At 45.1% G+C, this 21,563-nt stretch overlaps 1 protein-coding gene across 1 annotated transcript in view; it reads left to right on the top strand.

Annotated features, from left to right (window-relative positions):
* Positions 1 to 14,543: 14,543 nt before the first annotated feature.
* PDE1C (phosphodiesterase 1C) overlaps positions 14,544 to 21,563 on the top strand; it is a 370,389-nt gene continuing 363,369 nt past the window's right edge. The window contains exon 1 of the mRNA XM_055708678.1: positions 14,544 to 14,762. The gene's annotated coding sequence lies outside the window, so the exon portion shown is untranslated. The remainder of the gene's footprint in view (positions 14,763 to 21,563) is intronic.

Below are 21,563 nucleotides of genomic sequence, written 5' to 3'. Positions count from 1 at the left end.
TTCTCTCAGGATTTTATCATATCTGGAAAAAAACTACCTTGATACTGCCTCACTTTCTCCTTCACTGGTTGTGTGTATTTTCTTTTCCACTTCCTCCAGAGGAAGTGCAAAGACTTACATTTTAGGGAGACATTTTAATTCATGACTTGGGGGTTGGCAGATGCCAACTTTAACACAGTTTCTGTAGCTCCAAATGCTGTTAATCCTTTATAATATGAAAGGAAAGATTTTTCATTTCCAGCTGAGAATGCAAAGTGTTCTGGACAGGTCTGGTTTGCTTTGTGTTCAATAGTCCTGTAGTCTGTTGCTTCAGAAGTGAAGGTAATAAGCTTTTGAATCGAGTGAGTGGTGGTGGTGGTTGGTTTTCCTCGCTAAGAAATGTAGTGCTTAGTCCTACTGCACTGTCGTGTAGGAAGCTGTGGGCACTGTGGTGTTCTCAGGAATGCTACGGGTGCCACTATGATTACGTAATTTAAAAGAATAACCTTAGGCTTTATAAATGTGTAAAAGTTAATGATGCTGAAAGTTTAGAGGAGGGTAGTCAGCAGATTAAAATAACTTCATGCTGATGACACATACAGTGATGGTTTCCTTTCAGGTTTTTGTTTGTTTGGATTTAAGATGGCACAGGTTACAGTGAACTTTAGTTTTACTACATGGCTAACTGTCCTAGTATGGACATGGTTCTCTTCTGCCTACTGTCTCAGTTTAGTTGCAGACATAGTGATGATAGCTCAGTGGGAGTTGGCAAGTGTAGATAAAGTATAGATACCTGTGTGTGTGACTGTGTATGACCACAGTAAAACCTAAAGTGCCCTTCCCACATCCTTGGTTTTTGCTGACCTGTATTTTGGTGTTATCGAGGTTTTAAAGTGACCCAAGTATTACTGTTTGGCAAATGTTTCCATGTTTGTCTAGCTACTCTGATAAAATTAAATTTAAAGAACTAAAAATACTTCATGTTTTATTACTTGTCCTGTAACTATATAGGCCGGGGTCCTCAAACTATGTCCCGTGGACCAGATATGGCCCCCCAGGGTCCTCAGTCCAGCTCCCGGTATTTACAGACCCCCCTGCTGGGGGCTGGGGGGGAAACCAAGCAGCACAGATGGCTGCCTGCCACTTCATCTACGCACTGGCCCCCTGGTTAAAAAGTTTGAGGACCCCTGGTGTAGGCTTTCCCTGCCTAGTATCTGTTCCCTTTTTCAGGATTCACTATGGTTTTTTACCATATGAAACAGAAAGAGATTTCTGGCTTACTGCTGGCTTTTAATAGATGTTTTATCCTCAGGGAGTTGCCCAGCAATTAATTCCTAGAGTTTGGAATTCAATTGAAGGACATTTTGCATGCCTGTGTTCAAATATTGATGCTAACAACCCATCAAATGTTCATGTTTGTAGCTTTATGGATACTTAAAGATAGGCAATAGCCTTATTTTTCAATAAGGCTTAATCTTTTTCTCTTTGGCAAGAACAAGCAAGTCTGTGTGGTTTTGTAGTACTTCCAGCTTTCTCCTATCATCAGGCTTTAAAAAGGGGAAGACCTGTGTCAAGTACATAGTTAGGATGGTGATTTTTAAAAGAGTAAGTTGCGTAGCATCATCAGGAAGAATGTGTGTGACTTGGAGTGAGAATTTTAAAGAATGAAACATTTGCTTTGTGAAAGATACCTGAGGACGATTTCTGATGCTGCTAAAGTTCATTTAACAGTTTGTACTGGTTTCAGTGGTTATGCATGTTCGATTTCTGCTCGTGCATTAAATCTGAGAACAGAAATCTACATTGGAAGGGGGCTTTTGTACGAAGGGTAATCAAACTTGTAACCTCCTTGAAGAATTATTTTAAAATATTTGGAGCATTGGTTAAAGGCAAGTAAGTAAAGTTTTATCATATGCTCCCTCCATCAGCTGTGACTGTGGAATACCATCAGCAGTCCACCTCAGAACTTCTTGGCATCCAACTGAAATGTGCAAGTTGTGAGACTTCATGGCCATGAGCTGATGGGCCATGGTCTTCTCAAAGCACAAAGTGCTGAAAGTTGTATGTCTTGCATGACAGTGACTCTTTTCAACATCAGTAACTATACAACAGGGTAAAATACAAATTTAGTGGGTAATATGTGTTATTAGCAAACTAGCTGTTTGCATTTCAAAGTGATGCAGATCCTTTCTATAGCAGCAGTGTTGGCACATTTCTTAGAATTCATCTGATCCTCCCTTAAACTCATTTAAACTTTTGACCTCCACTACATCCCTATGTTTCACAATGGAAAAGTTATTGCTTTAAAAAAAAAAAAGGTGGGGAAGTGCGGCTAAAAGCTCTGCTGTCTTGCAATGTTGTGGGCTGCTCACTTGTTTTTCCATAGAACTCTTAATTTTTCTACATTAGCTTATCTTCTGCACCTTTGGTCGCATCCTAAAGTTTGTCTATAGTTTCCTACATTACTAGGTAAATGTATCTGTTTTATTTTATAGATCCTCGATAGTCTTTAAATAGTCTTTGATAGTCTTTAAATTATACAAGTAGTTTAAATCTTGGAATGACTGTATTTGCCTATTTTTGTGAGTAGCTATGAAAATCTTTATCAGTTGCTCCTTTTTAGATTAACATCAAAGTTAGTGTTAAGTAAATGTTAGGGTCTTACTACTGTTCAATGTTAAGAGCTCATGGGAAATACGGAGATTTTCTGTTAAAAATCCTGGACATTTTTCAAGATTTTTTTTTTTTTTAGGTCTGAGGCATTCTTTCATATGGCAGTGTGTTTTCTTTCATTGACTTAAACTGGCTGAGAATCTGATGGTAAGATTTTATACTTTGCCTCGTGTAGTGTTGTCATGACTTGTCATCAGATCAGAATTGTATTTGATGATCTTAATAGGAGGCTGATCTTTGGTCTGGAAATTGTACTGGTGGTGATGTTGCGGAATCCATGCTCCTGACTTCGCTGGTTTCTTGCAGCCTCTCAAGTTCGTTAAGGACAGTAAAGACCTAATCTTTTTGTTACGGTGCTGTCATCGGTGATGGAAGTATATTACCTTGTCAGCTGTAAGGCCTGTGGTTTAACTGCTGTTGGATTCTGCTTTTATGCCTGACAGACCTGTTAATCTAAATGGCTTTGCACATCTTGTGCTAATCATATGGCTGGAATGAAGCAGGATCTTGTGTAGTGTGGTGCAAGGACTGTGTGCAGTCATGGTTGGTAGCTGGATGGGAGGGACTAGTTACTTCTTATTTGCACAGTTCAATATCTTAAATAGGCGAACAGTATAATTGGAGTGGTTTCATTTTTACTAGAGAAAATCTATAGGTTGGTTTTGTCCTGTGTTAGAATTAAAGATACATATGTGAAACAGACTGTGAGTCTGTCCCAAATACTGAAACACCTCAGTCGTGGATACACTATTAGAACTTCTGTAAAAATTTCAAATTGTCATGGTCTTTCAGTTTATGCTTGAGTCCAAGACATTACATGATGCCCTGTGAAACCGTAAATATTGCTGATAATTGATACTTGGTTTGTAGACTGTGCCTGTTGTATGCTCTAAAGTCATATAAATAACGTTTCCTTTTTATTTGTAAAAGTTCTGTTCATCAAACCATGTAAGCATGTGCCCAAATTCAGTGTTCAGCTTCCCGAATGACTGTGAACTGTTTTGGCTGATACACCGAAGCGGTCAGCTCTGTATTCCTGCATGTGTGTGTGATTAATATGCAATAGCTCAGAACAAGTTACCAGGCAACTGCATGCTCCGGGTACATGGGAGGCATAAAGCACCTGGCCTGTTCCGTGGAATCAGTGGAAAAGTACAGATTCTCCTGTGACCTCTGTCGCTCCGTCTAACATACAGATAAGAGTATTTTTATACTTCTCCCACAGTGGGAGGAACACTGTGTGCGAATACAGTGTGCGAGAATCACTTCACCAAGATTCTTCTATTTCTAAAACAACTGGGAAAAAAACCACCAAAATGCAATTTTAAAACAAAGGCAGGCTTCAGGATTCCCGTTTTCACAAGTTTTTTACAACTCGTATAGCCTTGTAGACTGTACCGAGAATGAGTGTCTTGTATGTGACATATTTTAAAGCTGCTTTTTTTGGTGTCCTACATGCTCCTGCCGCTGGTAGTGCTTTTGTTTGCTAATGGCAGCTGGAAGCAGATGATGCATGTTGGGTTTCAAGGCACTGTGGAACAGAGAAGGCAGTTTGCCGATGTTGGAACTGCTGTTGCAGACATTGTTTCAATGGGTTGCAAGTAACACATTCCAAGTACCTTTTTCTATTGCTGCTGTGTATTTTTTTTAATCTGAAAGAATGTTTCTGTGCTTCCCTTCCCCATAGGTGCATACTGATCTAGATTGCATGCTATTGCAGAGTCCCCAGTGGGCCAGTTACAGCTTACCCCTTTCCATTCCTGTGCATTTATGAATGTGTGTCTACCTATATACATACTAAGCCGTAACATTGATGCAAATGGCGTATACAACTGCTGCAGAACTCAGCTGTTTTGCTAGTTACGGTGTTTGCCCGCAGTCAGTTGTTTTACTGTCTAAGAAGTACCTGATGGCAGAGAAGAAGAATGTCAGGAAATAGATGTTAGGCTTTATATTAGAAATGGTTTCCCTAAGATGTAAGAGAATGCAGTTTTGTAGTAAGGCTTTACACACTGCTTGCGGTAATCTGCTGGGCTAATGCTTTGCAAGAAGCTGAGGCGTTTAACTTTCGGATGCCGTTTGTGTAGACTTGCTTACCTATGAGTAATCTCCTTCAACTGTGTGTAACAAAGAAACACATTTGCATAGGCAGACGCGCGCGCGTGTGCGTACCTCATTGTAGGTGCCCAGCTGGGGGTGCTGCCTGGGTTTGGTGACGGTAGAAATACACAGAGGGGCAGCAGTGGGGAAAGAAGAACCATTAAAGATAGCTTAGTGTTGCTCTCGTTCTGAAGATGAATGGTGAACTTTCCCTATCATTTTTGACAAATACTCGTCTAATTTATTTTTTAAATTTTCCTATAATTATTACTACTGTTGCAAAGATTGCTATGTACCCTAACTTTTTCAGCTTGTAATTTAAGCCCCATTTTGTGTCCTGTGTGCTGTGAATGTACACAAAAGTTTTTCTTTATAGCTACTGTTTAGATGTTTAAACGTTTTACTTTGCTTTAGTTATTTCCCTTTCTGCTTTCTAGCTTAAGCAGCTTTTTCTCAACTTACAGGTTGAAGTCAGACTTCTGTAGGTCATGGAGCACCCTCCTGGGCTTCCTGCAGACTCTCACCAGTTAAATTACACTCCTGAAATGCAGCACATCATCTGGAGGGTTCAACAGCTCATCCATGCCAATATAATGGTTCAAAAATAATGCATGGATGTAGTGACTCGAGTGTGATGATGTGTGACAAGGAATCACTGGGCCTTTTTAATTAGTGAGAAACGGTTCCTAAAAACTAAGGTGACAGAAACGGGACGTGAGGCTGGCATACAGGTCTGCAAGCTCGCAGTGCAGCTCCCTGGGCTGTGGGTGACTGACAAAAAGCGTGAGGCACAGGAGAGAACTAATGCTGGATCTTAGTGAAAGACGGTAAATGCTTTGGAGAGAGGTTTTCAACGTGAGAAACGGAAGTCAAGTGCCCAGTTCCAAACTGCCTGTGAAATCACTGTGCGCTTCCCTCGCTTGTGTAACTCCGTTGTATGTTGTCTGGCAGCTTTTATTGCAAAGTCGACAGTTACGCTGGTGTGATGGGTGATGTTATGATCTCATCATACTGGGCATAAGCCAAGTCATGGAAAATGTCAGCATTTGAAATGGAGCCATGATAAATTATTAACAATTCAGACAACTGTCACTTACCATGCCTTCCCTGTGACAGCTGTCTTAATCGTTGATGCTGTTTCCTCAGACTGCAAGCTGTAATATCTAGTTTTTGTTTCGGGTGTGTTATGGAGTTGCCAATGGTGCTGCCCTAGCCCTTTGGCCAAAAAGAGTAGCAAATAATTTGTGAATTATCAGTATAGGCAGCCGTCTTAACAGCATTCTTTTCAAATCAATGGGCAAGAAAGTTGCACCAGTTTGTCTGGCTTCCCTAATCCCTCAGTGTGGTCTTTCTCACATTTATGGAGCCTTTTGTATTTTCCTCCTTATTCAGGGTCAGTTGAGGGTTGGAGCAAACTGTCACATCTTTGCAAACTGCTGGTAACTATGGAAAAGAGATTGGTTGGTGTCCTGGTGTGATAAGTAGACGCTGAAGAAATTGTGTGTTCTCATCTCTAAATCAGAGATAGGAATTAGATAGGAATGTGTTACTGGAAAATAAAGTAGAACTGGGCCCCTTGAGACAGAAGTGTGTTGATGAAATCATGTAGCAGTATTAATCAAGACACAGTACGTGTTTTATCAGCTAACAAACAGTTCCTATGTTAAAATAACGTTAGTTCCAGGTAATTCTAATCAATCTCTCAAAGCAATGGCTTTGCTTTGCAAATGAGAAACATGGACCTAAATATCGAAACAGTAAGGGATGTTTTTCTTTTCCATTTCAAAACTGGTGTGGCAGAGTCTATGTAGTTTTCAAATTGGTAGCAGCTCCTTCACCTGCTCGTCAGCACACAGAGCAGAATCTCAGTGCTTGCTTCCTCTGTGTGAGTCTTGGGAGAACCTTGGTTGCACTTGTTCACTTGTTGGAAAAAAAATGGGATGTTGATCAAGTGCAACTGTAGCAAACACTTTCTTTGCTTAAGCAATTTAGAATTTTCCTGCAGTGATATTAGAAAAAAAAAATCAGAACTTGAAAAAATTACTTTAAGGATTAAGCTGCAAGATTGCTTTCAGGAAAAGAATAGAATAATAAATAGGACCGGACCTAGCTTTAGAGAAAGTAATTTTCATAGCACCTTGAGGTGAGGTAAAATAGCTGTCTGTGAGCAGAATGTTTAAGCAAAAGGTGTTCAGTGTCTTTGTGATTCTTTTTGTGGCCTTCAAAATGAAAAGACTGAACCCTGTTTATCTGTGTGTTTTCTAAAACTGATCTGCTTTGCAATCTGAGATTGTTCTGAAACAGAGCAAAGTATGAGACACGTGGTCTTGTGGTTTTGGTTAGTATCACGTGTAATTTAAACCTACTGTATAACAGCCAAATCTTTTTGTTATTTAAAAACTACATCTAACTGCCTAAAGGACAAATGTGCCTCATGAATAGTTTCTTGTGTTCATGCATGTTGCCAGTGTTTTACTACTGAGGGAAATCCTAGCAACTATAAACAACCAGAGAATTCATCAGAAGATCAAACATAAATGTGTCTAAAGTGATTTTTCTGTCACAGTTAGCCTAATGCATTAACTTTTTGTGTTACGAGCACTTCTGTAATAATCTGTTTCTCATTTTGTGGGATAGAAAATGAAAAAAATTCTTGAAGTACCTAAAAGGGAATGTTGGATGAGGAAAGAGGAGACACAGAATGAGTCTTGAAGTGTTGATGCAATATTGTAGACTGTTCCAGTTCAAAGAGGAAAAGACTACTTTGGTTGTTGTCCCAAAATATTTCTCTTCCACATCTGTAAGCTACGCTAATTATTTCATGTGTAGAAGCTTTAGAAGAGCCTGAGAAGTTAATTTCAACCTCTTAATAAAGGCTGCTTGGCTAACACAATATTATTCCATCTATGCCGTCTAGATTAACTCATGGTTTTCTCAGTGACAACTATTGAGCTGAAAGTTTTATTTTCACGTCTTGGATATCAGAAATTACAGGATTGGGTAAATTGTCAGAGATTTGAATTTACAAGTCTGCTGAAGTGTTTAAGTGCCTGATTAATGTTTAAGAGCATGAGAAACCCTGCTGAATTGAAGCGGGACCATGTTTTTATGAAAGCACATCTGGGTTTAGTACCCTCAGCACTAGCATAGAAAAGCTGTAACTATGTGATGCAACACAGTGAAATCACATGAAGTTGCTCTTCTCTTTCCTCCCCCATAAAGCATAAATATCAGATTGTAAGTTCTGGCTCGATCAAAAGAAATTTGCTTACACCTCATCAAGAGGCAGTTTCAACTTCTAGCAGATTCGGTAGTACACAGCTCCGATAATAACAAAAGTTGAACTACAGCTTCTACATCTTGTGGGACTGAAGCCAGAATGTGCAGTACCTTACAGGTCCAAGCTTAGCTGCAACCAACTGTTTTTACAATATTGTAAGCAATTTTTTTATGCTATGTTCAGTTTCAAAGTTACTGTGAATGCTAAGCTGTGTGTATGCCATAGTGTGGTACGTTTAGTAAGTTGAATGTTTCATAACAGTGCAAGAACCAAATGACACCTGGCATGGCGTTATCATTCACCCCAAAACCACGGCAGGAGAATTTTGCCAGGAGGTACCTGTAACAGAAATCCATGATGCTGCCAGATCGTCTCCTTTATTCAAGTGAAGATGTGAATTTTTGGTAAGATGCAGCTAAATGGAACATGTAAGGAAGGATCTGGTATGGAACACGAACTGACATTAAACTGAAGTCAGGTTTTCACATAGAAAATCACTGCGCTTATTCCTGAAGCTTCAGATGGCATAAAAATGGAAGGTATTTGTCACCTTAAGTCAACAGGCCTTTTCTAAGGTGTGTTCTGAAGGAGCGTGTACTCTTCACTCCCAGGCTAAATGAGCAGGTTATGCAAACAGCAGGAGTAGCTTTAACAGAAAAATCCTTCACTATTGCCTGCTGCAGCTGTTGATGCTGCTAAGCCTTATAAATTGTTAAAATTTACACCAGATTTAAAGCTAATAGTTTCCTCTTGCAAAGGTTTAACTGTACCCTGGGGAAGAGTTGCTTCCCTTTGAGGTTAAAAGGGAATTACTCCTCCAGAGAGTAGCTGTGTGTAATACAAACTTGTCTGTCTTATGTGCGAGCTGTAGGACCCTACAGAAAAGCAATCACGTTCAGCGAGTTTTCTCTGCAGACCAAAATGATGTGAAAGAGTGACGTTACAAGAATGACATTTCTCAGCGACCCGTGACAGTGTTTACTGTCTCATGTTAAACCTTTAGCTGAAAGTGAGCAGTTGTTCGCTGATCAACTCTGGTTGTACTCCCCACTTGGAGTGGGATTGAAGGTAAAAACCGTCTGGTTCTGGGACCTTGGGCAGAGCTGTGAATGTGGAGCTCTTGGGGAAGAGCTGGTTTAGCTTCATCTGCGTTTCTGCTTAAAGAAGAAGAGACATCTCTACTTGCTGCTGGTTTTTTATGATGTTTCTTTTCTCCATCATTCTCTCTACTTTTCTGACATGCTGGAGTCTCCCAGAGGGTGGGATGGTGTGCTGAGCGCTCAGACACAGCGTATCCACTTTAGTTCAAAGAATTGGCACGTGTTTCTTAGGCTGCTGCCTATAAAAAGCATTTGCTATGGCAATAGTCCCAAGTGACGAAGTGGCTGGGTCTGGTGGTTTAGTTAAACCTCTCCTGCAGTGCTGCTTTCCCCACCCAGCTTATATCAAAAAATCAAGTAGGAAGGCAATGTTGAAATGGCAACATTAGTGGGTTTCAGGGCAAGGGGAACTGTTATTTAGCCACGCTCCAGTGTGCCGTGAAAGGGGCTTGTGCCAGTGCCAAGCAATTGCTAAATCAAACTTGGTACGACTTGTTTATGGTAGTAGAGATGAGGGATGAACAGAAAGTGCATCGTGGCTGTACGAGCATAAAGTAGCAGCTGAATTCCTGTGGTCTGTTCATGCTGGATGTGTGTTATTTGCAGTATATGTATAGTTAAGATTCACATGCTTATGCCGTGAATTGTTCTAGCATGTGTGTGCAGCGTTTCAAACGGTTCTGTTCTGGATGCTGTAAGTGTTTGGAGAAATTAGTGCTGAAATTCTGAACTTGTGGAAGAGAGCCACCACCCTGAAATCTTTCTTTTCTCCAAAGGAAAGACATGCACTGATACTACCAGTGCTATTTAATCAGAACGTTACCTTATGGCATTTTGTTTTAATATTGTAGCATAAGATGAGGACGGTAGTTCAGTTTTTCATGGATGCTTCACTTCACAGCGAATGGGAAGCTCAGGAAGACAAAAGCACAAAAGCTTTATTTGATAATACGAACATGTAGAAGAAAGCAGTAGGAAAACATCCAATGACAAAACTGTCTTTGCAATATATCTTTGCTCTTCTTTGGTTATTTATCCCTTTGCTGTCACTTCTCCAAAATCTCCCAAGCATTTTAGCTGTATCCTCTGTGTGTGTGTGTGTTTTCAGTCTGATAGGGCATGTGCAGAACAGTCGTTTTGTCTTATCTGAGGCCCGTGTCACTAAATGCGTGAAGTAGTATCTTGGGTCTGAGCGCTGTGATATAGACAGTTTATCAGAAATATTTATTATTTAACCTACGTAGTAGTGGTTTTAGGGATTGTGAGTCTTTGATCTTGTGAGTATAATCTGCATCTAGGTAACAGCTCACAGCTGTTTGTGTTAGAGGAAATGATGGTTCATTCTTATCACCTGAGACCACTGTTGCTTCTGAATTTAATACAACTGCGGAAAATACAGTAAAAGCACACATACCGGTGAGATGTTCCAGGACAACAAATAGAATGCATAAGTCGTAGTTTACAACCTGCTGTTTTAGAAACTGAGAGTCTGGCTGAAGTATCAGAAGATGCTTTTTTAAAAATACTGTTATCTAACCCCACTTGTCTGCGTAAGTGGCTAAAGATTATTTGATTTTAAATACCCTAGCACTGCCTCAGCTTATTTTACATGTCTAAATGTTACCTCTGCTGAGAAAGTAATAAGTGAGTCTTACTCATGGCATCACAGTGAAGGTATCTGGGCATAAGGGAAATGAGGAGTGGGTGTTTAGAGAGGGGAACAAGGGCTTGGAGCATGGTCTGCGTGCTCCTGGGAAAGGCTCCTTAAATTACCCAGACCTAAAAAATTCTTGACCTCAACTGGGTTTTACTACTTTTAATAAATTCCAGCTTTGGAGGTGGAATTAACTTTTTGGTCTGCAACTTGTTTTACAGTTGGTGAGGGAAGACCCACAGCTAGCTAAAAATCAGGTATTTTTAGAAAGCACTTTGACAGCAATAAATTTTCCAAATAAATGTATTTAAACCGCGTGGTCCATGAGAATATAAATGTTTATTGTCCTCTGAATCATTCAGGGAAGTGGTGTGGTGGAGGGGGTTGTAGTAGTACTGTAGTACTGTAGTTGTAGGTTTGCTGCTGAGCCTCAAGGCTGGTAATGGCGGGGTCGGGGGGGGGGGGGGTGGGGGGGGTGGGGTGGGGGTGGGGAGGAGATTAGCCTAAGGGTGGAAAATGGTTTGTTGCTCTTAAGGAGTGAGAAAAGCAGCAGATGGAGCGAGAAAGCAAAGGCCCTACCCGCCCTGTGGCTTTGCTGCTTGAAAGCTTGTTTAGTCAAATGCAGCCACTATACTATATATACTGTATATGTTTTATTACTTCTTCAGATAGCTGTAATTAAAATGATTGGGACGCTGGTGGAGCAGAATGAGTGCGCTTTCTTCTTCTTCTACCCTGTCACGGTTTGACCCCAGCTGGCAACCAAGCACCACTTTCTGCTTTCTCACCCCACCACCCCGCCTGTGGGATAGGGAGGAGAACTGGAAAAAGGTAGAACTCTAGAACTCCTGGGTTGAGATAAGAACAATTTAGTCATTGAAATAAAGTAAAATGTGATTATAATAGCAACAACAGCTGTGATGAAAAGGGAGAGAAAAAGAGAGGAAATAAACCTGGGGCAAGGAAAAAACCCAGAAAACCAAGTGGTGCAGGATACAACTGCTCACCACCCGCTGAGCGATGCCCAGCCACTCCCTGAGCAGTGACTGGTGGCCCCTGGCCCACTCCCCCCCCAGTTTATGGTATGGAATATCCCTGTGGATAGTTCAGTTCAGCTGTCCTGGCTGTGCTCCCTCGTAGCTTCTTGTGCACCTGCTGGCTGGCAGAGCACAGGAAACTGCAAAAGTCCTTGACTTAAAGTGCTACTTAACGCACTGATGCTTTAGTTGTTGCTGTCAACGTCATTCTCATACCAAACCCAAAACACAGCAGTGTAGCAGCTACTAGGAAGAAAATTATCTCTATCCCAGCCCAAACCAGGACATCCTCATCAGTCTCCCTCCCTCACACTTGCTTTGGCTGGTGAGTAATGCTGCTGTCCCTTCCTGGCTTTGTACCAGGGGTAGACTTTGGTGTCATGTATCTGCTGGTCCTGCTCTGCCTGCCTTTGCCAGGGATGGAATGTCATCGCTGCTGACAGAAAGCCTGTCACTGTCCGAGGGAAAGGGCTTGGGTGTGCAGCTCACATCTCTGCTCTGCCGGGAAGCGTTGGTGCTTGCAGACGGGGCACAACCCTGGCAGCTGCCTGGAAGGAGGCAGGTGTCCCTAATGCCAACTGTTCCGTGAACAGCAGCCTCATTTCCTGACAGTTTGGGACTTGGATTTGGAAGCTGGTGCCTGATAAGAAATAAATTAATGCTGCAGTCTTTCCCCCAGTGGCGAGGAGTTTTTGTTGTTTATTCCTACAAATGTTTTCACAAAACTTGCGTTAGCTTTGCATCTTTGAGTGCTTTACCCTTTTAGTTTTAGACAAATCTGGTAAGGAGTTAAAAAATCAGGATCATGACCTCCTCATATCAGCCTTATTTTCCTTTTGGCTGAAATACAGCAACAGAAGATCATTTCAGGCAGAGCTGGAAACAGCCCTGTTTGATCCGCTTTGCATTTCAGAAAAATAATTGACTCTCAGTCCTTAACCTTGTAATAGCTGCTTCTGCCATTACACTGGTGGTGTGGCTGTGAGGCAGCTTGTAGCTGGTGAGTCACCAAAACCCAGGATTTGTCACATCCCCCCCCCTTAAAATCCGAGATGTCCCAGCTCAGGAGCAAATTGTGAGTTGTTCTTTAGGCTGCGTGCGCAGGGCCTGTGTGGTAGGTGCCTGTAGCTGTTGGAAGGGGCTGTACAGAAACCTTCTGTTTAGTTTGTTGGTGATACTACGAGGGACAAAAAGCACCACATAGGATCATGGAGTTAAAGATGGAATTACAACGCCTGTGTGCAGTTTGGCTTTGTGTTGGCCTGGGCTGTTTTCTCTCATTTCTTAAAATGTGGTGCCTGTATTTCGTAATTCCAGAATGAAGTACGTCACTGATGCTTTTACTTCTTCCGTGTAAAATATTACCCCTTTAAAAATGAATATTTAAATAAAACAGACTTTCCCTTACCACACACCATAACTGAGGAAAATGGGGGGTGCGGGTGTTCTAGAAGAAAGGCTGGTACTTTCCATTTCTAGTCCCATCTTCTGGTGTGAGAAGTCCTCCCTGATCAACAAACACCCTGGAGGTGAAGGTGTGTTCTCTGCCTGACATGTGGCTTTGTGCTGAAACTCTTCCTGGCAAGGAGAACCAGGAGGCAGATGCTGGTTGTGCCGTAGCTTGCGTGCAGAGGCACTGCTTTCCCGCTGGGAAGGAAGACTGCCGGAGCACAGGGAATTCCCATTGACAGTCGGTTACGTCAGTGTGGAGATGCTTCGGGATCTCGCTGTAGGAGCACAACGCGGGGAGAGCGAAGCAGCTGGTGGCAGTCAGCTCGGAGGAACAGGACCGCTTGGGAAAGGGCTGGATTCTTTCCAGGCGCAACAGAGGAGTGGGATGACAGGCTGCACTTGTAGGACTTCTCTTCCTGATGGAGATGCAGCCGGTTGGGTCTTCTGTGTTGCAGATCTGTTTTGTTGGAGGGTTATGTGAGGAAGCGGAGGCGGTGTGCTGGGAGAGGTGTTAGTGATGTTCTGCTGTCATTTGACACACGTAAGGAGCAGGTGTGCCCCAGGCCCCTGCCAGGAGGGTACCGAAGCAGTGCCCTGGCAATGTTTGGCGATACCCGTTTCCGATGGGAAATTAAAGTTGGCTCTGGGAATGTCCGGCAGCCGAGAGCCGGCTCCGGGTTGTGCCAGCCGTCTGCCAGCCGTGCTGGGACAGCTACAGCTGGTGGCCGTGCCCCTAGTGAGCCCTGCAGCTCTAGGCCATCCATACGGCGCGGCCGCTGACGCCGTAGCGGGCAGTGTCCCGGGACGGTGGTGGGAAGGTGCCTGTGGAGCACATCCAGCCACCACCCCGCCAAGGGCAGGGCCTGCTGGGCCACCGCGCTCGCCCTTCCCTGCGCCAGGGCCGCCCTTCTGCTGGCCGGGGGGGTGGCACAGCGACCGGCGGGGACACGCCGCAGCAGCACGCGGCGCTGGGCGGACCCCCGCCCCCCTCCGAGGGGACGACAGCGGCGCCAACGCGTCTTGCCGAGGCGCTGCCGGTGGCCTTGGCGCCCCGCACATACCTGTCCGGGGGGGGAGGGGGGGATGATGCTCCCCCGGGGGCCGGGCGGAGCGGGGGGTCAGCTCTCCCACCGCCGCCCCCCCGCGCTGGGGGCGGGCCGGGGCGGGGGGAGCAGCGTCCCGGCGAGGCGGGGCCGCCGCGGGGCTCCCCTGCCGGGGGGGGGTGGTGCCGGGGAGCGGCGCCGGGGCCGTGCGGGGCCGCTGCCCGGCAGAGGCGGGGCGGGGCGGCCATGGGCTCGGCGGCCTCGGCGCTGGGCCGCCCGCGGCGCGCCATGGGCCGGGTGGGCGCCGCGCCCCCCCCCCGCCGCGCCGCGCCCCTCCCCGCCGCTGTCCGCGGTGCTGGAGCCCGGCGGGGGGGAGGCGGAGGAGGAGGAGGCGGCGCGCGGCCGGGGGGGGGGACCCAGCGCCCCGCCGCAGCCCCGGCGGCCGTGAGTGTCTGCGGGGGGGGGGGGGGGGGGGAACCGCAGCTTGCCCGAGGGGGAAGGGCGGGGGGGGGGTCCCCAGGGCGGGTAACGGGCCGCGTGCTCCAGCGGGGGGGCGGGGGGCGGATGAACCGCGCGGGGGGTCCCTGCCCGCCGTGCTCAGCCGCCCCGCTGCCTTACGCAGCCGGCCGGGCACAGCTTCGGGACCCTGCGGCGCCGGGAGTCTCCCCGCGGGACGGCGGCTGTCGGGAGTTGCTCCCGCTGGGTCAGAACGAACTCAGCCCAGTTGTGGCCCCGCGGTGCTGCCTGTGCCGCTGCTCCCGCCGCCCGCCGGTGCCGCAGCAGCCCCCCGGGCCGTCCGCGCGGTTGAAGCCAGCAGCGGGCTTCGTTCAGCCGCGAGTAGTGAAAGCGCCAGTCCGGGTACCGCCTTGGTGAGAAAGTCTTCACTAGGTTGCAAAGGCAGGCAGCGATGCCACCTCATCTGAAAACAAAGTCACATATATGAAAACAAAGTCACATACTCAGGGCGGTAAACCTGCTTTTTATGCTGCTAAACACCAGCTTTCTCCTGTTTGTAGACCTCCAGCTACAAGCTGATAGTAGCTGGTGTGGAGAGGTGGTGGGCAAGTGTCACTGTGTGACGAGGCTTCACAGCGCTCCCGGGCTGTGTCCACTCTCCAGGCCACACACAGGGTTGAAATCAATGATCTAATGAAGTGTAAGAGTGCTAATTAAATGCCAAGTGTGGCTCCTCGCTTTTATACGCAGGATATCTCATGAGAAAGAAGGCTTGACCATGGTGACCTTGTCACTCATACCATCCCTCTTCCGATGTTAATATCTCCTGGTTATGACATTATACAAGTTGGAGCAACCATTTTTATGTCCCATCAGGTTTTCTGAAGTCGCTGACTCAGCAATCTTTTCACTTCAGATCCTGTAGTTATGTCTTCGGTGCAATGCATTTGATATATGATCAACTTTATAATGCCAACACCATAAATTCCTCAAAAATTCAGAATAACAAGCTTGTAACCTGAAGTTATCCCTTGAAACAAGACGTAATGACAGTGGTTGATACCAATAACCTGCCATTAGGATTTAGGTAGTAATATTTTCTAACTCTTCGTGCTACAGGAGAAGAGTATGTCCGATGGAATATGCAGTCTGCTGGGTCTAAGTTTCTTCTTTACACCTGGTCAAGATGCTGTTTACCTGGCGTTTGAGTTGAAGAAATTAATTTGGCATTAAAATAGATTTTAAAGCACTCAACACTTCTTTTTTTTTTTCTCCCCCCTCTGAGCAGTTCATAGGTTGAAGACTTTAAATACTTTAAAAATCTTGCTCAAATGCACGATGAGAATCGTAGTCATTCCATCTAAGGTTATTACTGTGCTGAACCTCAAGGCAATGGTCTGCTGCTGGTACTTCCAAATTAATATTTAGGTTCACAGGGTGTTTGGTGTTGCTTTGCTGCATATTCTAGATCTAAATATTTCTCAGAATTGTTATTCTCTGCAATGATATCATCCTTTCTTCTGTTGCAGCCATTTGAGATATTTTTTAAGGTATTCCTCTTGTTTATGCCAGGAACATATACGAATAGTAGCTAAGCAGCGTCAAATGTAATAAGAAATAGATTTCCTCACTTATGTTGTAACCCATGTAATTAAGCTTGGGAATGATGCCTTGCACTGGCTGCAAAATGAAATAATTAGTCATGATAAAGTGTTTTGAGATTGATTTATTTTCACTGAAGGAGGCTATAGTCAGGAACTCTGTGACTTGGCGGGGGTTTGCTTGCATCCAACTTAGAGGCTCACTTTTGGCCTGGGCTTGACTCGTCGGAGGGGCAGAGGTGCAGTGCTCTCCTGGGAGTTCCTGGGGACACCATTCCTCAAGGGACCTACCTGGCAGCTTCCTGAGCTTTGGGTACAGGGATGGTGGGAAACGAAATCCGCTGTTTTGCTCAGTTCCCATCGCATATGTCAAAGAAAGGGCCTGACAGGATTCATCCTGAATGGCTGCAAGCACCAGCACGTGGCCTTCCCACTTACGAACATTTTCATCCACTTAAGAACAAAATACCTTTCAGTTACAGTTTGCAGACTGCCTTCCAATGGTTTTATTGATCTTAAGGCACAGTAGCATAATGGAGTCATATGCATATCATATAATGGCATGACGATGCTACGATTGCAGGGAGACTAGCTGTATAGAGTGTGGTATATGAATAAGACAAAAGGCTTAAATTAATGAAGCCTTAATTTATCTCTAATGAGTTTTTGATCGTAAGGCCTCAGGCAGCAGAGGAAAAAGGTTTGTTCTGGTGGAGTGCACCAGTCTGTCTAAATCACATGAGGCACCACCCACTCCATATCACACAAGACAAATGTAGGAAAACAGTCAAGCCCTCATTTACTAATTAGTGCTAAAAATTTGTGAATGAACTCCTTCATTCTTCCTCTTTTCAAGCACAGGATTTTTTACGGGAAAACGGATTCCTGTATTGTTATCAGTGACTGCTTGGCCTTTCACTGCTGTTGCTGTTAGCTCGAACTCCAACCACAGGTTTCTCTGATACCTCCAGAGCCCTTTCCCGGCCCGCAGCCAAGGATCTGAAACGTCCACCCGAGGCAAGAGTGCTCTTTCCCACAGCTGGCATGCAAACAAATATCCCATGTTGTCTCCTAGCAACCTAACCATCCTCTATAGAGCCCTCAGATGTGAAATAGCTCTTTCATGTCCAACCACAAACGTTACACCTCCCACCCCCTCCCTGCAACGATGAGAACCTGATACATTCCCCACAATGAGGGTGGGAGGGCTGGATGAGATGCTTTGTTTCTCTGCCCAGGTGCCGAGCAGCCCCATCCCTTCCAGCCGGAAAGCACCGCCATCAGCGAGGTGCTGGGTAGTCACCTCCTGTTTCACACAGCGTGGGAGCGCATCAGTCACGGACCTTCCTGCCAGATCAATGAAAAAGGCTGTGTAGAAATATTACTGTCCTTGGGAGGGTGTGATCTGTGGTTAGTCTGTGGTTGAAATGCAATATATTGGTTCTGGATAAATTTATTTATTTATTTATTTATTTTTATTAGTAAAACATTTCATCTAATCTGTGGGATGCGTTATTAAGCTAGAGTTATGCACACATACGTACGTTAGAACAATGGCTGTCACCTCAAAGTGCCAAAGGCCTGAAGGGCAATTACAGGAAGGTGGGAGATAGTTTTAATGTCATGTTTCCATACACCGGGCTCTGTGACACTATTTGTTAGCTGCGTTGTTCTCTCTCCTGGCTCCAGGAGGGATTTACAACGAATACCACGGAGCAAACAGGAGGGGAAAGGAGAAACGAGATGGGGGTGGCAAGGCATTTTGCCTTTTGGGGGATTTTAAGCCACAAGCATAAGCATAAAAATTTCCTGCCATCAGCAAAAGTACTTCAAGATTTTAATTTTCCTTCTAGGGAAACAGCATTCTTTGAGTTGAGAACTTTGAAGCCCTTCCTCTACTAACAGTCAGATGCCTGCCATTCTTCACATGCTATGTTTTTTTCCATGGATTGTTATTGTTTTCTATTTTTGTCTGCTTCTCTACTTTCTCATTTCTCTACACGATCATTTTCTAAGACACCCAGAACTGTATCTCATCATGAATGCAAATCTACAGAATGTGTCTGACTTCTGGCAATATGTGCATACAAAACCAGTTAAAAAATTTATCTCTATTAATGACTTACTTATGGTGCCTCAGGGCTGTAGTGCTGGCTGTGTATGGAAAAAGGAGTAATTTAGGAGGCTAAATTTGTATTAAACAAGTGAGATATATGTCTCTAAATTGGGCTTTTGGGGACTGTTTCAGGGTAAGAGCGTGCAGCGCTGGTAAAACTTGTTAATTACCAGCTAGCAATGTGGTTCCTGCTGTGAAATAGGAAAGATCAGAACCCAGTCCATCTTAACCAGTTGAAAACGAGGAAAACCAGTAACATACTGATTTGATCCAAAGATCTAGATATGTGGCTGAGGTATTGCTGTGAAAAACTAAGTGGCTGACATTCTTTCAAGGTGGTAGTGTCTGGCTCTCAGAGTAGTGGGGGCATGTTGCCAGAATGCTAATAAGGGATTTTCAGAAAATGTCCCATTTAGTCAGTGGCTGGTGTGCCCACAGCCTTCTGGTCCGAAGCACAGACCTCCAGCATTTCAGCTAATGGCATCATTAACGCAGCAGTACGAGACTTTATTACCCTTTTGAGCACAGAAGGTGCACACTGCCAGTGGTCTGTTAGATTAATAATTGATGTGTAACAACATATTTGACAAGCTTATAGAAGAGCGGTTAGCAGGAAGCTTGCATTTTAGCTCGATGGTAGAAAAGACTGTGGTTCAAACTGTAGTTTGAGAAAGCACATAGTCTAAAAGGCAGAACGTAAATAGATTATTTTGGTGTTTAAATATTAGACATACCCAGTTCTTCCTAGTGTCTCATTTAAAAATCCCCTGATACTTATAATCCATATGAATATAGTTATTTTCCTAGGAGTAAAGACTGGGAATGAAAATACTGAACACCTTCCAGTGGAAGAGACAGGAGTTATAGTCCAGGGGTTTTCAGGTCAGCGCTGCTTCTCTTTGGACAAAAAATACTTGTGTAGGGAACTTCTTTCTGTTTCTGAAGGACTTTGAATTGGTCCTCATGTTCTGAGGACCTTTAAGACAGACCTTCTAATTCAGCAGCCAGAATGCACAAACCTCTCTGGGGCCCAACTCTGAACACCCTGGGCAGCCCAAGTGCTGCACCCAACAGTGACTGGACAAACCTGGGTGCTGCTGGTTCTTGTATCCCTGGCGTGGAGATCTCATCTGCTCAGGCATTGCTCAGAAACACAGAGTGCCTGAGGTTGGAAGGGACCTCTGGGGGTCATCCTGCTCAACCACCCCTGCTCCAGCAGGTCTGTCTAGAACCAGTTGCCCAGGATCGTGTCCAGATGGCTTTTGAGTATCTCCAAGCATGGAGACTCCACTACCTCCCCGGGCAACCTGTGCCAGTGCTTGGCCATCCTCACAGGGACAGTGTTTCCTGATGTTCAGAGGGAACCTCCTGCGTGTCAGTGTGTGCACATTGCCTCTGGCCCTGTCACTGGGCACCACTGGGAAGAGCCTGGCTCCATCCTCTTTACACACTCCCTTCAGGTATTTCTACTCATTGAGAAACCCCTAAAAAAGAGCCACTTTCCAGTTGAGCAGCCACCAGGATATCCTGGTGCATGGGGTTGTTCCTCCCCAGGTGCAATTATGGTCTGTTAAATCACCTGTGCTTAGTGGGAAGATCCACTTTGCTCCAGGTGGGTTAAGGAGCTCGTACTGGATGAACAGGAACATTTTGTAAGATGAATGAAACCAGTCTTCTTGTTCTACTTTTCTAAGCAAACTTTAATTTGTACTTTCAAGGTATACCACATTTTTTAAGTGCTCAAAACTGACAGGCAGGTTTCACCCACTTACCCCGGACAGCTCTGTGAGAAATACTCACTGCTGAAGTTTTTCCTGGATGCTGTCCTGCCCATACTCCCTTTAGGAGTGCCGCTTGGCATGTGGATGGTGACCGGAGAAAGAATATGGATTCTTCTCCTGCTTTTTCAGGATTTGGAATTGAGTTTGAGTTGTCTGGGCAAGCAAGAGCCTCGGGATCAGTGGGAGGGAGACTTCATGTTACACTTTTGATTTTATTTCAGCATACAGTACCAGGTACTTGTTACATACAGAAAGGTTGCCTTCCTCTTAGGTAAATAGGAATATTTATTCCATCTTTTAAAATACTTTTTCTCCTCTGTGGGGAACCTTCAGTGCCAAGACAGTAACAGCCTTACTGACCCTGATTAGCCCCTCCTCGGGTTTCCACCCACCCCACCCAAAGCCCAGGAGCTCCATTTAAGCTCACCCTGGGGTTATTGCTTCCCCCCAAGCAGTGCTGTAGGAGTGCTTGTCTTCATGGCTTCAGACCCCAGCACACTGGCTGCTTTTTGGCTGTCTTGTCACTGTGGGCTGGCCTGGCTACTGTGCAACTGACCTCAGGTACGCTTGCTGGACACCATCCTGGCTTGGTGTTGGACCCGTATTGTTACCATGAGCTTTCCTGGTGGTCTGGACATGTACTCACCTCTGGAGTTGCCCTGCTGTCTTGCTGGGGAGGTCAGATGGGTCCTTCTGGCCTGGAGATGCCCATCCCTTGAGGAGCAGCCAGCTTTTGCTGTGCCTGGACTGCTAAGCAATCTTTCAGCCTGCTTCTAGCGCCTGGGCAAAACAGTTTTGATCAGCCCTGCTGTGTCAACATGATGGCAGAAAGTTTTTGTTTTGGTAGGGCTGTTGCTTTTCAAGGTTTTTCTTGGGTTTTTTGGGGGTGTTTGTGTTCCTTTCTTGAAGTCATGTTCTGGAAAATCAAGATCTCTAGTTTAGCACAAAAATCTGAAAATAGCTGAATTACAAAACCTATTGAAAGTATTGGCATCACCTGGCTTGGATAGGCTGGAGCCTGGGGATAAGGACTGTGTAAGGAAGGTCTGTCTTTGGCGTCTGGAGAGGTTTGAGCTGGCTCTGCCTGCAGGAGCACCTCCAGAGCCAGGTGTGCCGGGCTGGTTATGCTGGGTACCGCGTTACCCAAATCTGTTGGGATGCAGGCTGGCGGGACCAGCACAGCGCGTGGCTCATCCCACATGGGCTGCCTGGCTCAGGGCCTGTGGCATTGGTGTGCTCTTGGTGGGGATGGCCAGGTATTCCCGGAGGAGAGTGTTTCCAAGGCCAACAG

This window comes from Falco cherrug, chromosome 4, assembly GCF_023634085.1.
Source record: "Falco cherrug isolate bFalChe1 chromosome 4, bFalChe1.pri, whole genome shotgun sequence".
Taxonomy (NCBI): domain Eukaryota; kingdom Metazoa; phylum Chordata; class Aves; order Falconiformes; family Falconidae; genus Falco; species Falco cherrug.
The sequence above is the reverse complement of the archived record's forward strand: the minus strand, read 5'-3'. Positions and strand labels throughout refer to the sequence as shown.